Source organism: Cricetulus griseus, chromosome 3 (assembly GCF_003668045.3).
Source record: "Cricetulus griseus strain 17A/GY chromosome 3, alternate assembly CriGri-PICRH-1.0, whole genome shotgun sequence".
In the NCBI taxonomy this organism is placed as follows: domain Eukaryota; kingdom Metazoa; phylum Chordata; class Mammalia; order Rodentia; family Cricetidae; genus Cricetulus; species Cricetulus griseus.
Window position 1 is genome coordinate 142,999,407 of NC_048596.1, and position 16,652 is coordinate 143,016,058.

At 38.6% G+C, this 16,652-nt stretch overlaps 1 pseudogene; it reads right to left on the reverse strand.

Moving 5' to 3' along the window:
- Positions 1-15,495: 15,495 nt before the first annotated feature.
- LOC100758759 lies at positions 15,496-16,369 on the reverse strand (annotated as a pseudogene).
- Positions 16,370-16,652: the final 283 nt, after the last annotated feature.

The following is a 16,652-nucleotide window of genomic DNA, read 5'->3' on the forward strand; positions in this document are numbered from 1 at the left end:
ACTTGGACCCTGAAGAGTCACATTTATAAAACTGGTTTCACCATCTATGTGGTGATATGCAACAAAATGCATAAAGTAGTACAGTAAGTTTTTGTTTCTTTTCTTCTCAGGATCAGAATTTTTATTTGATGTTCAATATTGACTTGGATAGATGAAAATCTACTGTTCTCAGTAGACTATTCTTGAAAAAGTCATGGTTTCCAGGGTCCAGAGAAATAGAGCAAGGTAATGTTTTCATTCAGAAAACAATGAATGAGTTACCTGCTTGTTGTCAATCAAATTCAGATGCCTTTCTATAAGACTTATATTATTTTTCCCTTACATCTTACTGATATTTGAAATCTGGACCTTGCACAAGATTAAAAAGTATTCTAATTCTAATCTACAGCCCAGACCCTCAGATCAATCATAGGTGTTTCCACCATAGTATGATAACTTTAAAAGCCTTCATTTTTAGTGACCATTATTATTAATATTTTTTGGGTAAAGGAAAATAAATAATTTGTTATTCTCAAAATTTCATTAACTTACTCAGGGCCATATAAAGTATATCTGTTAATACATTCAAGCATTTTTAAGTGCCGTTATCATATCATAACACAATTCAAATTATTATTTTGAAGAGAAAAGAATCTTTTTATCAACAGACCATTAGGGTAAAAAAGCTCCATGTGAGGATACTTCACCTTTGTTCTAGGTGATTCCTCATCTATTTTAAAAATGAGAAATTTATTTTTCAATAAAAATGAGGATTCTTAATGGTAAGTGATTTACATTTCCAATGGGTTCACTTAATTTTGGTTGAATAATTCTTGAGCTATATCATAAAATATTCATTTAAATTACCAATGAGTACTTTTGATGAAAAAATCAAGCAAGGCCTTGAATTATATAAAAATTATTTGTTCATTTGAGAGTAATATGTTTCTAAATAATCATTCATTTTATGACTTAAGATTTTTTTCAAATACATGCCATGTAAATCTGGGAATAATTTTTGTATTTGGAAATCTTAGTTTTAGAGAATGGTCAAGAATATCAGTGAAGAGATTCTGAGTTGATTTTTTAATTAAGGCATGGCAGCAACTTGGTTCTAATTATTAAATTCATGCTCTGCTGACCTGATGAAAAAGCAACTGTTGTAATTAAAATTGAAAAGTTTCTCTGAAAGGACTCTAACATAAACAGCCATTTAAAGGCATTGAGTGTTTCAGTGATAAGGGTATTGATTTCAGACTATCCCTATCAAGTCAAAACTTGTATAATAATAACTGGATGATTTTCCACAAATTGCAAGAGACTCTATAGAATTAGAATCTTTTAGACGCTATAGAATTAGTCTTTTCTCAAGACTTCTCATCTCATTCAACACTAAACTTAAGGTATTTTCAAATAAAAGTTGCTATTCTTGCATGTAACTTTTTCCTTGGCTTGAATTCAGTGCATATAATGAGGTTTTACTTTTTTTCTCTCTGTCTATGTTATGAAGTTAGTACTATGCTGTAATAATTTAATAACAATTTTTCCTACAACAGTGTTAAAACATACTTATATTCTAGTTAGGCCATTAACTATTTAGAGATATTTAATGGGTAGCTCTCTGTGGACACAGAAATCTAAAAAAGGATAAATTCATTACTTACAAATTGCCTAATGAAGACTAAATTAACAGCTCAGTGAGTAAAGTGCTTGCTATACAAGCATGGGGGCTTAAATTCAGATTCCCAGCACCCACCTACATAAAGACTGGCCTGGTAACATGTGCCTGTTATTCCTGTGCAAAGGAGGCAGAGAGAGGAGTCCCAGGAACACACTATCCATGCTGTCTATCAGACTGACAAGCTCCGTGCTTTGTAGTTTCTGTTGCTTCGTTAAAATGTCACCACCAGAAGCAACCTAGGGAGACAAACACTCTGCCAAGTGAGCTACATCCTGAGTGCCAGTTCCTTGTTTCCAGTGGTGTTATTGTCATGGTGATGTATAAGATGCGTTGTTGTCTTTCTGTCCTAATAATCCAAATACTCAGGGTCTCCTAGCTATTGCGAAAAATGAAGAGAGTCTCATGAAAGTTTTTGGCTGCTGTTTGTTGCTGTTGCTTTGTTTTGTTTTATTTTCTTTACATCATCTGTTTTCATAAGTTACCCATTGCTCCAACATGAAATTGTGCAGGATTTATATTGCAAAATCAGAATGTATGAGGAGGCCTTGCAGCTGGAAAGGCAATCTGGTACCTTAAGAATAAATCCATTCTACAGAGAACTGATGGATCACCTCTGTCAGGTATAAACGATCTGCTAAAGCTGTCTTGACAATTAGTAACAGGCAATGGTCAGGAAGAGCTGCTGCATGCTGGAGGCTCAGTGTTAGTCTCCTTTGTTAATTCCTCAACCCAAGAAGAAACTGTATCTTAATTATTCAATGAGAGGGTTTCAATGTAATTATTCTTTTTATTGCCTTTGACATTAAGACCATGTGTACTCTGCTAATGAACTTATTGCACAGGTAACTAGAAGAGAAGGCTAATGTCTTAAAGAATTTGTTAAACTGTTTACTGCCATCTGTATAACAGTATACCTTATCTCAGTCAATGATTGCTTCATTTGGCCCAAATCTCTACCCATAGAGAGAACTTCCACATTGTGTCTCTCATGCTGCTGCAGAAGAGCAGCTAGAGTTACTCACATATTGAAATGATCCATTTGCCAACCCTTTCTTGCAGCTGTTGATAAGTATATTTCCATTATATTCAAGTATCAGGGGAAGAATGAGTATTTATCTAACAGCAGTATGTGGAATGGGATCTGGAATGGTTAATGGATACACTGAAGATGAGCTATTTCTATCACTGTCCCTGAGAAGGGAATAAGTGTGGTTGGTAGAAAGCACATTTATGTTCCTGTTTGGTGAATAATAGTTGGAATACTTGTAATCCCATTAGAAGTTGATCTCTAGCTTGAATTTTACATTCTCAGTGATATAACCCCACTATTTAAATAACAATGATGTTATACACAGATCAATTCTACTTGCTTGAATGGAATGTCAGTATGCAAGTATTACTGTGAATAGCACTTCATTGGAATTTTAGCTCTCACCTGCTAGTTCAATACTAAGTACACTCATTCATAGTGAATTGTTCTAATGATGTGTGACAAGACATTTAAAACTTATTTAGACCTCTGTGTGGATAAATGTCCAGACCACTAACATAAATACATAGGATTTTTGTGCCTAGTGACATTCAATAAAAATATGTGCCATTGATTTTTGACACTCATTTCAGACTAAAGCTCAGCCTAGAGCTTAGACTTCAGCAGACCTTCAGCCTTATGAGAGTGACTTCATGTCACACAGCCTCTCTGCATCTTATCTGTCCCAGGTTAAAGTTCTCCTGACACAGAAGCTGCCTTGCTCAAGGCAAGTGTCAATATAGGCTTTTGGCTGAGTGACAGAAAGAAATCTTAACAGTCAGGCTATTGTGAGCATGTAATTAGATACACAATTTGTGAGCAGACTCTGCTATTGGTCTACTGCTACACATATTTCTGTCATATTTCTAAATTGCACAACTCAGACTTTCACATTGCAGTGTCGATTTGGTATTGTGACTAAAAATAGATTGATTAATAATAAAATGAAAAATGCAACACAAATGGAGTAAAGAATAGAAATGACAAGGTAGATAAATTAGTATTGCACAGAACTTAGGACCCATGTGACCAAGTTTTTGGGTAGTGAAATTGTAAAAGATAAAACTGTCAAATATAAAACCAAATCAGCACTTCAAATTGTGTTTCATATATCAGTCTAAACACATATTATTGATTTTCATACTTGCCAGAAAACATGAAATAGAAAATCACCAGTTAATATCCTATTTAAGAAAAAGGAAGTAAATACAGTCCAAGACATTAAGAAAGAGTAAAAGTATACAGTGGAAAAAAATCAAATATTTGAACACACATAATTTCTGTTGGTACATTAATTATAATAAAACAATTTATTTAGCATCTCATAAACAAAAGGGCAATAGTTTACAATGTATCACTGATGAATATAAAGAACAGAAGTCTTTGATAAAATACTAAATACAATTCAAAGTACATCAAAAGGATTGTACTCCATATCCAAGGGGATTTATACTTGAAATATAATGTAATATATCAGTTGACATAGTAAAAGATAATACCACATTATATACTCAATAGATGCAGAAATTGGTCAAGTTCAGCATCCATTTGTGATAATTCTAAGAGAAGCACAAGCAACCATTTGATTTTAGACTTCAAGACATATGATATCACACATACATTTGAAGATGACTAGTTGTAAACACCAAGGGTTCAAGCATGTTTTACCAACTGTGACATGTTAAGCATGGCATTTGATTCTGTAGTTTTTATTTTTTGTACCATAAATAAATTAGTAAAAGTATGGGTTGTAAATTATAACACCATTTTCTATATTTTGTCATCTCATAAGAAAACAAAAATATGAAGTTTATTGTCTATTTATTATTTCAGATGGAAGTAACCATAATATGCCAACTAGTAAGGCCAGACTTGATGGCAGCAGGTTCCTTTGGCATATGGAGATTAACAATTTTGTAAAAGTTCTGCTCATATTTTTAAGTTCATATTTTAATGTGGTAAACAATACATCATTTGAAAAACTAGGTAGAGAGAACTGATGTATAATCAACTCCTTTTCTGTTTAAGTCATGTCATTTGGAAGAAAGAAATTTATAAGAACACTACAGCTACTAACATTATTTGCTCTCTGCTTATCTGTTAAGGTTTGTGACAGTTGGATATGGGACCAGAATTAGAAAGACTGTCCTATTTTAAGTGTTAAATTCATTAACAAAATTTAAATTCAATATGGTTAGAGGCCCACAACACCGAACTGAAGAAATAATATTAAACAAGTATGTGCAATAATTTTTAGTTTTTCAAAAAAATAAACACTTCTCATTCATTTCCCTAACAATCCTATGAAACAATGTTATTAACTGTCCCTTACAATAGAGGAATGTGAAAATCAGCTTGGAGTTACAAATTCAGTTCACTGTTGCAGCAAGATGAATGCCCATCAGATTGTATGTTTATGTATTTTGAGTACTAATGATATTAATTTCTGGACAAGATGAAAGAGATAATAAAGGATGATGGCAGGCAGCTCTGTGTACAGCACTGGCACTATGTTTTGTTCTCAGACCTAAAATCAGCGGATGAGGTGGGAGGCAGTGACTCTAAGAAAGCCTTCATCCAGTAGCTGTTAGAAACAGAAACAGGCACCCATAGCTAAGATTGATTCTTAGCTATTCTCCTGGAATCCAGTTGTGGAGTAGGAGGAGGGATGAGCAAAGGAGCCAAAACATTGCTGGAGAAACCGCAGAAACAGTTGACTTGACCTAGTGAAAACATGGAGACCCTAGTCAGTAATCTGGGGAAATAGCATTGGACCTATCCAAGCCCTCTGAATGTGGGTGTCATCTAGGAGGCCAAGACAGTCTATGGGACCTCTAACAGTGGAGCCAGTCTTCTACCCTAGAGCACAAATGGACTTTGGGAGCCCATTACCTATGGAGGGATACTATTGCAGCCCAGATACAGCAAAGAGAGCCTAGGGCATCTCCCAAATGATATGACAGACTTCGAAGGTCCCTGGTGGAGGGCCTCACTACCCCTGGAGAGGAGTTGGGGGTTAGGGTTGGGGGGATTGGGGACAACATGTGAGTATGGGAGGGTGAGGGAATGGGGGATGGGTATGTAAATATGAGTAGTAATTAAAGAATTTAAATAAAAGAATAAAAAATAAAAAGGAAGTTGGAAAGACAACAAAAAAAAGAATTTTGACTCTTGGAGTTTAGAATACTAGGCTACACCTAAAATGTACTGGATCCTTGGCTTTTTATATTAAAGGTGTTATTTGACTATGCTCCACTAGTGCTTATTTAAGGAAAATTGCAAGTGCTAAACAAATTGTTGATAAGTAATTCCATTCAATTTAAACAAATAAATCATTACAAAAGCCTATTGTTTCTTAGTTTTTGTCTTTTATATTGTGTTGTTGGAGAGCAAAGCCAGAGTTTTCACATGCTAGGGAAGTGTTCTATCACTGACATACATCTACCTCTGTAAGGTTTTCATTTAAAGCCATCTTGTTTCTAATCCTTAGTCGTATGTGAATTAAGGAAAGGAACAATTTGAATGCTTTCTTCATTTCCTCCTGCATTGCTTACACTAATTAAATAGGATGTGCATAGTGCCGTGCTAAGTTCATACAAGAAACATTGGTTTTATTATGTTTCTCTTTCCTAATAAAGAAGCAGAATTACACCTTCTGTCAGCAGTGGATCATGGGAGTTCTATTCAATAGGATATGTGACTTGATTGTTATGACCATGGAGATGATTTCCTCCTACAGAAGATACCATGATATTAAGATTCTAATCCATACATCTACTTATTTGTCTATTTACCTACAAAGACATTTGAACTAAATATCATGAAACGTTTGACTGGAAAAAATAATGTTCAGTGCAATAACAGGCTACAATAAGAGGACTACTTCATTAATAATATGATAATTTTTAAAAACCATCGCGACATATTCATCTCAAAATAAATCCATTTGAAGTGATTGCTTGATCATTGTGTAACTAAAATTGTTTCCCTTGATGCCAAAAATCACTCTCGGACTTTCGGTTTTAAAGATTCAAAGTCACAAAATGCAGTATTCACTTTACTTAGTTCAGTTAAATGGTATTTCTTTATCTGAGATAGTCTCCAAATGGTGATTAATTTTTTTAACACATGCTTTGCAGACATTTACAGTGTTCCCTTCTCATTTAGGATGTGAGTGAAACCAGTTTGACCAATTCTGACTCAAGAATGTAGCTTCATGATATGAAGCTTAATAATGAAACACATCTGTAATTGTAAAACAAATATTTATTGTGCATTTTCTATTTATTGTATATTGTTTTATATCCTTGGCATCCTCAGGAGCCCTACTATGTAGCTGAGGTTATTTTGTATCCTTTACAGAACTGTGTGTCTCAGTTTGTGGTATTTGCCAAGACACAAAGTATGCCACAGTGACAGTGTGGGAAACAGAGCAGGCACTAGAGTGAATCGCTGTGAAGTGCACTCTTCGGTAGAAAGTGGGACACGCTATTTGCAAAGCAATTTTGAAAATCATTTGCAAAAATGCTTATCTGTGTAGCAAACAGCTCCTATCCTGGGGTATTCAACAACACTTCATCACATTTTCAAGCAGAGACTGAGTGCTAAGGGGATTATGGGAAATTCATAAGCATGTGTTGTTGGAGTTGAGAGGATTTACTTTTTATTTTTTCAACTTAATTGTGTCTTTCAAAGTTGAATGCGCATAGAAATACATTGGATTCTATTTATGAAGTCTCAACCAACTCTAACAAAGAGCTGCAGTCTGGGGAATTCAGAGAAGCAAAATCATCTATAAGGGCATTAGGAAGTTTTGTAAAACAGGAGATGAAACGTTTACTCATTAAAATACTGCAGTCAAGATGGGAATAGACCTTTAGCACAAGAGACATGTTTATTAAAATCAATAAAGGGACCAAGAAAAGCTACAAGGCTTGTTGAATTTTAGCAGATAGAAAAAACAGGGAAGGAACTCTTGGTGTAAAAAAAGGAGAAGGGGAAGAAATGCCAGAGTTGATCCAGCCATGCGGGAGTATTATATTGATGTATTTGAGGGAGAATTCATGAAACCTGGCTTGAGGAGTTGAGGGAAGAATGCATTGTACATGTTCTTTGCATCTTCTTTAATTTAATTTTCAATATTTATTTTTGTCAGCTTCTTACTTGGACACAATGCAGAGTCATCATATTCTCCTTTTCCCTCTCCAAGTCCTGTTGACAAACTCTTACTCATCAGCTAGTTAGTCCCCTTCCTATTTTGTGTGTGTGTGTGTGTGTGTGTGTGTGTGTGTGTGTGTGTGTGTGTGTGTGTGTGTGATGTATTTAGTTATAGTTCAGGTATCTTTGCTTCAAGTCACTTTTTAACATTTGGGGAAAAGATCAGTTCCTTTACCATGAGAAGGAACATAAAAGAAGCCCTAGTCATTCTTAATCTGTGTCCTGGTTTTTCAGAGCCATGGATTGAACCCAGGCTAGATTACCAGGGCAACCCTTCCCCAATGAGCTCCAAGTCAAAGACCTTAAATTTGGGAGATGTTGCATATATTCTTCTTAACAATGAATGTTAACACATCATTTAAAATTCTCCTTTAAATTCTATAAAGGAAACTCAGACATTTAGAGGTTATGTGCATAAAACATATTTATCTTATTTTACATGTATAAACAGGAGGGCTTTGTTTACCACAAACGTAAGTAAAAGGATAATCCCTTTGAGTTTATTTTTGAAGGGTAACGTCCATTATCTACGGTTTTATGCAGTAAGGTGACCAAACACCAAGATTTGGGTAAATGGCTTCTGAATCACATAGTTCTAAGTTTAGCCTTTTCTTTGTTGTCAGTGAAAGACAGTGCATCAGAGAAGTAAAAGGCAAGTAGGGAAATCAATTCACTTCTCTGCCATCAAGCTCCCTTTTGCTGTTTTTGCTGTGTATGAATAACAAATGAAACATCATATTCATGGCTCCACTGTCAATCTGGGATCCAAATCAAGACCAGCTCAACTAATTGTCTTTGTGTGACAAGCTTCAGACACAAGTGTTGTCAAAACCAGTAGTGATGGTTGTTTCCCTCAAAATACCTTGATTATGATTTTGATAATGCAGGATGATTTAGGGCCAGAGATCAGAGCCGGAAACAGATGTGATGTTAACAGTGGGTTTCCTGTGTTCTATTGGAACTTCACTCACAGAAATAAGAAGAAAGTCAGATTTGGGGAGCAGGCCAGCTTTCTGGGTCTTGGTACAGAGAGACCTTCCAATAATCTGCACCCTCACTGTGATCATTCTCCATTGTTTTCTTTGTCCTATTACAATTGCTCACACAGAATGTCTTTGACTAACACATTTAGAAAAAGAATGTTTCACTAACTGATGAAGTTTGTCAAATCCATGCTGTGCCAGGACATTGAGGAAAGCACCTGGAATGTGCTGCTTGGTTATTTGAAGCTTCACATCTAACATTGGTTAAGATTTTGTCTCAAGTGCAAACAAGTACATACAGTCACATGTCCTAATCCTTGGATCTTCAGAAGGACTGCATTGATGCTGTGGTCATTCTGATTCTCTGCGGTGAGCATGCATAAGTAACCACCCATTAGATCTATCATCTCCTCCTTAGAGAGTCCTTACAGTGATCTCACTGCCACAGCACCTGAGCTTGCTTTCTGATGTTTGGGAAAAATGATTCAATTACTACTTCTAAGTCACTTAACAGAGAAAACATAGTGGTATTAGTCCTTTAATTAAAGAGACTTTCCTACTCTGCATACTGCTGAGCGGGATACCTGTTCAACCCAGTTATGAAGAGGTGTGGGAGCAGGCATTTGGCTGGACTTTCCATGGTCAGTGTTGAATTACCAATTTGCAATTTTAGTGGAGGAAGTTCTGGCATTCAGTGTTTCTGGACATTGAACCATAACAACCATACAGGCTTTAATTTTCCCAAGATGGCTTTGAAACACAGCTTAAATGTAACTATGAAAATTTATGCTGGTTGAATTCCAAGGTTTTAGGCTTCTCCTTGGAGAACATAATTCCTTTTTTATACTTTTTTTTTTATTTGAACTAGAAACAAGATTGTTTTACATGTCAATCCCAGTTCCCACTCTCTCCCCTACCGGCTACCATTCCTCTAACTAATACCCTACCTATCACATATCCTTTTGGGGCACAGATTTCTACATCAGCAAAACAGAATATTTCTGTCTTTACTGTGGCATAGAGGTCTTGATAATTTTCTACTTTTAATATTTGCCCTGTTTTCTCTCAGTGTTGTGTGTAATAATTGTTTATTTTAGAATTTCAAATCTATTTCAGAGCAAATAATATGCCCTATTTGAGGCTTTACTTTTATGTATGAAATGTATCAGTAACCCAGTCATTTACACAGGCTCCTTATTTAAGGATAGAGTTTTAGAAAATATTGTGAAGTTCAGAAAAGCACAAATAGATCAACTTCATTTTATATTCCTTTATTGTTTTAAATATCATGCTTTCCTCATTACAGTATCGTGTTATTTTATGTAATTTAATTCTTTGGGGGGGCTCAAGAAAGGGTTTCTCTTTGTAGCTTTGGAGACTGTCCTAGAACTAGCTCTTCTACACTAAGATGGTCTCAAATTCACAGAGATCCACCTCCTCTGTGTCCCAAGTGCTGGGATTAAAGAAGTGTGCCACCACCGGCCTTTTTCATATATAAATCTTTATTTATATTTTTATTTTGGCTTATTTTTATCCCTTCTATATTTTACTAATTATCTGATGTGAGATGTCACATAGAAAGTAGAACATGTCCCTTTAGACGACCCTCCTGCAGCCAGTGCTTCCTTGCAGGACACAATCCTCTGCCTCACATTGCTAGAACTTTCTTTTTAATGTAGGGATTGAGAACTGTGGTGGAGGAACACCTGCCCAGTGTGTTGATGACTTAGTTCATCGGATGACAGCAATGGGGACATGCAGCTGGGAAAGTGTGGGAACTTCTCTCTGGCATTCAGAGTCGTGTTTCCACAATGAGTCTTTGGAGAAAGTGAAAGGCTTTCTTTCCTCTAACAGGGAATTTGTACTGATAAGTGACCAAGGAGATCTCTGGTGGCCAGAGTGTTGTTAACAACAGGTGACTAGGGAACCCACAGGAAACTCTCTGAGCTCCATGGCAACTGTAACCTGGTTCTTTGGTCCTTGACCATGTATGTGCACATGGACTCGATCTGCATTTTATCCTCTTGATGGAATTGGCCCTTTGATTCACTTCCATGTTAATCTGCAAACTTTCAGACATTAGAACTTTTCTTCTTAAGATTTTAAAAAATCTATTATTTATATGTGCTGGGTAGTTTTATGTTAAATTGACACAAGCTACTGTCACCTGATAGGAAGGACCCTTGACTGAAAAAATCCCCCCATAAGAGTGGGCTGTAGACCAGCCTTTAGAGCATCTTCTTAATTACTGATTGATGAAGGAGGGCTCAGCCTGTTGTGGGTGGTGCCTTCCCAAGGCATGATGACTAAGGCATGTAAGCAAGCCTGTAGGCAGTGGCTCCTCCCTGGCTTCTGTATCAGCTCTTGCCTCCTGGTTTTTGTCCTGTCCAAGTTCCTGCCCTGACTCCCTTCAGTGATAAACAGTGATGAAGAAGCATAAGCAAAATAAATCTTTTTCTTTCCTGGTGTTTTGGTTATATCACTTCATTACTGAAATATTAAACATAACTACAATAATTTGTTCATATCTGTGTGTGTGCACAACCATGTGCACTGTCGCACAATATCTGAGTACAAGTCACAGGACAAGGACGTATGTGGTTTCTATGGGCAAAGTGGGTCCTGGGGATTGAATCCAGTTAATCAGACTTGGTGGCAGGCATCTTTATTCACTGAGACATCTCACCAGACCCAAACATTTTTAAAACTAACTTTTCCTTTTAATTGCATTGTTTGGTGTTTTGGTGGCTAGCTTCTTCAGTTCTTTGTATTATTTTGGAAATCAGCCCTCTGTCAGATGTGGGGTTGGTCATGATCTTTTCCTATTCTGTGGGCTGTCATTTTGTTTTGATGACTGCCTTACAGAAGCTTCTCAGTTTCAGGAGGTCCCATTTATTAATTGTGCCTCTCAATTTCTGTGCTACTGATGTTATGTTCAGGAAGCGGTCTCCTGTACCAATTCGTTCAAGGGTACCACCTACCTTTACTTCTAGGAGGTTCAGTGTGGCTGAATTCATCTTGAGGCAAAATGGAGTGCAGAACTAAATAGAGAATTATCAACAGAGGAATCTAAAATGGCTGAAAGACACTTAAGAAATTTCTCAATATCCTTAGCCATCAGGGAAATGCAACTCAAAACAACTCTGAGATACCATCTTACTCCTGTCATAATGGCTAAAATCAAAAACACCAATGACAATCTATGCTGGAGAGGATTAGAGAAAGAGAAACACTCCTCCATTGCTGGTGGGAGTGCAAACTTGTACAAGCACTTTGGAATACAATATGGCAGTTTTTCAGGAAATTGGGAATCAGTCTATCTCAAGATGCAGCAATTCTTTTCTTGGGCATATACCCAAAGAATGCATATTCATACAACAAGTACATCTATTCAGTCATGTTCATAGAAGCATTATTTGCAATAGCCAAAACCTGGAAGCAACCTAGATGCCCCTCAACTCAAGAATGGATGGAGAAAATATGGTACATTTACACAATGGAGTACTACTCATCAGAAAAAGGCAATGGAATCTTGAAATTCAAAGACAAATGGATGGAACTAGAAGAAACCATCCTGAGTAAGGTAACTCAGTCACAAAAAGAGGAACATGGTATGTATTCACTCATATATGGCTTTTAGACATATATTACCAGCTTACAATCCATACTGTAAGAGGAGCTAGGAAACAAAGAGAACCCCAAGAGAAGATTACATAGTCCCTCAAAGAAGGGAGGGGGACAAGAACCTCTGAGCAAATTAGGAGCATGGGAATGGGGGAGAGGAAGGTGGTGGGAAGTCGAGAAAGGGAGAAGGGGAGGGGGAGGAGAACAAGAGGACTGAGACAGGGAAGGATAGAGGAGTGCAAGAAAGGAGATGCCTTGATAGAGGGAGACAATACACATTTGGAGAGAAGTCTGCACAGGGGAAATGTTAGTGGATCCACAGAGATGACTCCAACTAGGCATCTAGGCAGATGTGGAGGGGCTGCCTTTGATGCCCTTCCCCTATAATGAGATTCATGACTACCTTGGTTACTATTCCTAGAACATTCATCCAGTAGCTGATCGAAGCAAAAGCAGGCACCCACAGCTAAGCACTGAACCATAGTCCTGGATTCCAGTTGTGGAGAGGGAGGAGTGATGAGCAAAGGAGCCAAGACCCTACTGGAGAAACCTGCAGAAACAGTTGACCTGACCTAGTGAGAGCATGGAGATCCTAGTTGTAAAGCTCAGGAACCAGTATTGGACCTGTCCAAGCCCTCTTAATGTGGGTGCCAGCTAGGAGGCCAAAACAGTCTATGGGACCCCTAACAGTGGAGTCCATGTTTATCCCTAGAGCACAAATTGACTTTGGGAGCCTATTCCCTATGGAAGGATACTTACTATTGCAACCCAGATACAGCAAGGAGGGCCTAGGCCCTCCCCCAAATGATACGATAGACTTTGAAGGTCCCCTTTGAAGTTCCTCACTATCCCTGGGAAGGAGGTGAGGGTGTGTTGGGGTGTGTTGGTGGGGAACATGAGAGGATTGGAGGGTGAGGGAATGGGGGGAAGAAAATAGAATATGAGTGTCTCTAAAATAAAAAAAAAATAATTTTCTTCTTCTTCTTATCTTTGCCTTTTCATTACAGACTTTTCATAGGATGGAACACCATTACCCAAAGCAAATTGGGTAGGAAAGGACTTATTTGTCTAATACTTCTGCATCACTATTCATCCTCAAATGAAGTCATGACAGGAACTCAAGCAGGGCAGGTACCTAGAGGCAGGAGCTGATGCAGAGGATATAGAGAGGTCCTGCTTACTGGTTTGCTCTTTCTGGCTTACTCAGCTGGCTTTTTTTTATAGAATCCAGGACCACCAGAATAGGGTGATACCATCCACAATAAGATGGGCCACCATTATTCACTAATTAAAAACATACCTTACAAGTTTGCTTACAGCCCAACCTTACACTGACACGTTCGAAATTGAGCCCCCATACTCTCCAGTGATTTTATCTTGTGTTAAGTTGACATAAAACTAGCCAGCACATGCCTTTGCCATAAGAATACTGTCTCTGAGTTTTTTTCTGGCTTACTGCAGCCCAGGACCATGAAAAGAGGATCTAGTGGAGTTCTGTGAGTGTTGTCTTGAGGCCAATGCTAACATGATGCAAAGATGAACCAATATGTAGAGTAAACACTCTACTGTTCTTGCTAATTTTACATCATTGTATTACCAAGTTATGGAAACAAGGAGTACTGAAAAATAAAATAATTTTATCAGCAATGTTTTCTCTTCTCATTAGGTATGGAAGCTGACCTTAAAAGTATATGACATTAGAACCTTTTGTATAAGAGTAAACTAAGAATGTAAGAGTTATTAAACAATTGGTAAAGGAATGAAGTCATATTTTCCCCAGTCCACTCATAGTCACATGGTTGTATATTTTTCCTGAAAGGTCAAGCTTGTCAAGATTTTAGAATGAATATTCTGTGACTTAGCATCTGAAAATGTGACCCTTATACTGCATTATTTTTTTAAACTCTTAATTTGGGGCTGTATTTTAATTTCTTCTTTTAAGATGCTACATAGTCGTGCAGAACTGGATTGGTCTTTTATGGCATGAAATTACTTCCCAGTCAAGACTCTTCATTACCAGCAGATGCCCTGGTGTGCAGAAGCTCTCCCCCTCCTCACCTCCGTGCCCCTCACCCTCCTGCAGCCTGACTCACTCCTCCTGAGAAGGGCAGGTCAGACGTGGCCTATGTTCTGGAAGGATGAGTAGTAGCAGAGAGTGAGGGGAGAACTATCTAGAAGACTGGGTAACCAGAGCTGACTGTCACTACAAAGACTGTCTCTCCTCAGGACAGCTGTTGCTGACCTACAACAAAACACTTGCTGACAGCTGTCTCTTGACTCAGACACTCCCCATCCCTTGTACCTCCAGAGACACGGAGCCACATCAGTACCATCCCCTGTCAGTACTCTGCAACACAGGTGACATACAAGTCGTAGCACTGCCTACGCCCTGGTGACAGTAGGGACACATGAGATGAAATACTTTAAATAAGTTAAATATGCATTATGCGTCTCTGGTAACAGCTCAGTGTCACTACATGAACCAACAGTAATTTAGCTTTGTCCCTTTAAGAGAATAGAGCACAGACTTGATTTCTAAGTGTTGGGTCGGTTGGTCCACTCGTGTCTCTCACTCATGACCTACAGGGACACAAGAAGTGGCCACCATGCAATGTGTTCTGGCTTCTGTAGCTCTGCATGCCTGAGGAGCTGATGGCTTGAACAGAACTGCAGGCCTGGGGAAGCTTCCTGGGAGAGACTAGGTAGCACGAGACGGCTGTGGAGGGGACAGCACACCCTACCTTGCAGGGCTCCCGCTCCCACAGGCGAGCCCCAACATGTGAGGGAGAGCTTCTTGCTTTAAGAGGGGTGATCTAGGAACAAGTGCCAAGGTCTACCCGAGTTTAATGTGACAGCTGTAATATGCCACTGTGGTTAATCACGATGTCCCTCAGTAACAGACCATTCTCCCCCATCCATTTACTCTACATTTTTAACTTTCTCAAAGATCATTATATTATGCCATATTTGTGTGTGCATTTGTGTGTGCATAGGGAGGGGTATTTAAAGGCAAGACCTGTGAGATGTCATCATACATTAATTTCTTTTTACGTATGGTTATGATAAATTTAAATCCCATGATGTGGTGGATCCATCAATCCAATCTGCCATCCTTCGCATGCAGCCTCTACAAAGCAGTCTTCCCTATAATGACACCAATGATAAAGAACAAAACCATCAGAGCCAGCAGCCAGGCGCTGAGGCCTTCCTCCTTCCCTGTGGCAACCAGAGCTTGCCATGGGGCTATTGCTCTGCAGTGCCTTCCTCATCCAGAGCCCGTCTTCTTCCTTGGGCTGCCTGCCTTCCTCCTGCAGCCTCTGCACCTCCCCCTGCAACTGCTTGCACTCTTCCATCACTTTCTTCACTTCGATGTCATCGAGGGACGACTTAGCAGCTGCCGGTGCTTCTGTCTTGGATGCACTTGTAGATGTAATTTTATTTATTTCTACATCATGTGGTTTTAGCGTTTTCTGCTGGTAATTCAAACACACATCTAAGTTTTGAATCCATAAGGTCTTCCAGTTTTGCCTCCTTCCATATTGCCTCCATATCAGAAGTATCAGGTGGAGCAAACATAGACTGAACCATAAACTTGTGTTTATTTATCTCATTGGGGTCATAAGCAAAAGACTGCAGCATCACCGACACATTGAGAGAGGCCCCGGCATGACACCACTGTTAGGCCGCACGCAGTACCTGCGCAGTGCTGTGGTCTTCACTTTAAAACACACGTTTCGGTCTGTTGGGTTGCCAAGCTTTAGATTGGTGGTGACGACATCAGTGAAGGGACCTTGAAACTTGAGCCCGTGCTGTGGCTCGAGGCTCAGGACCTGCTCCACCTTCGCCATGGTCCTCCCTGTCCGGTGCAGCGGCGCGGGCGGCAGGGGGGCGGAGGCCTGGGCGGCTGGGCTCAGGGGCGGAGGGCGAGGCCGCGGTGCCAGGCGAGCTTAAGGCATGCACACACGTCCTTATACTGCATTATTAAATGGAGAATATATTCCTGAAAACAAAGCTATTATCCTGCTAAATTTCAAAGCTCAGATACTTGGAGATGCCATGCACATATGTTTTCTGAGGAAATAAGGTAGCTTAAGATATTTTTCATACAGCATGTCTATAAACTCATATTTGGTTAAAA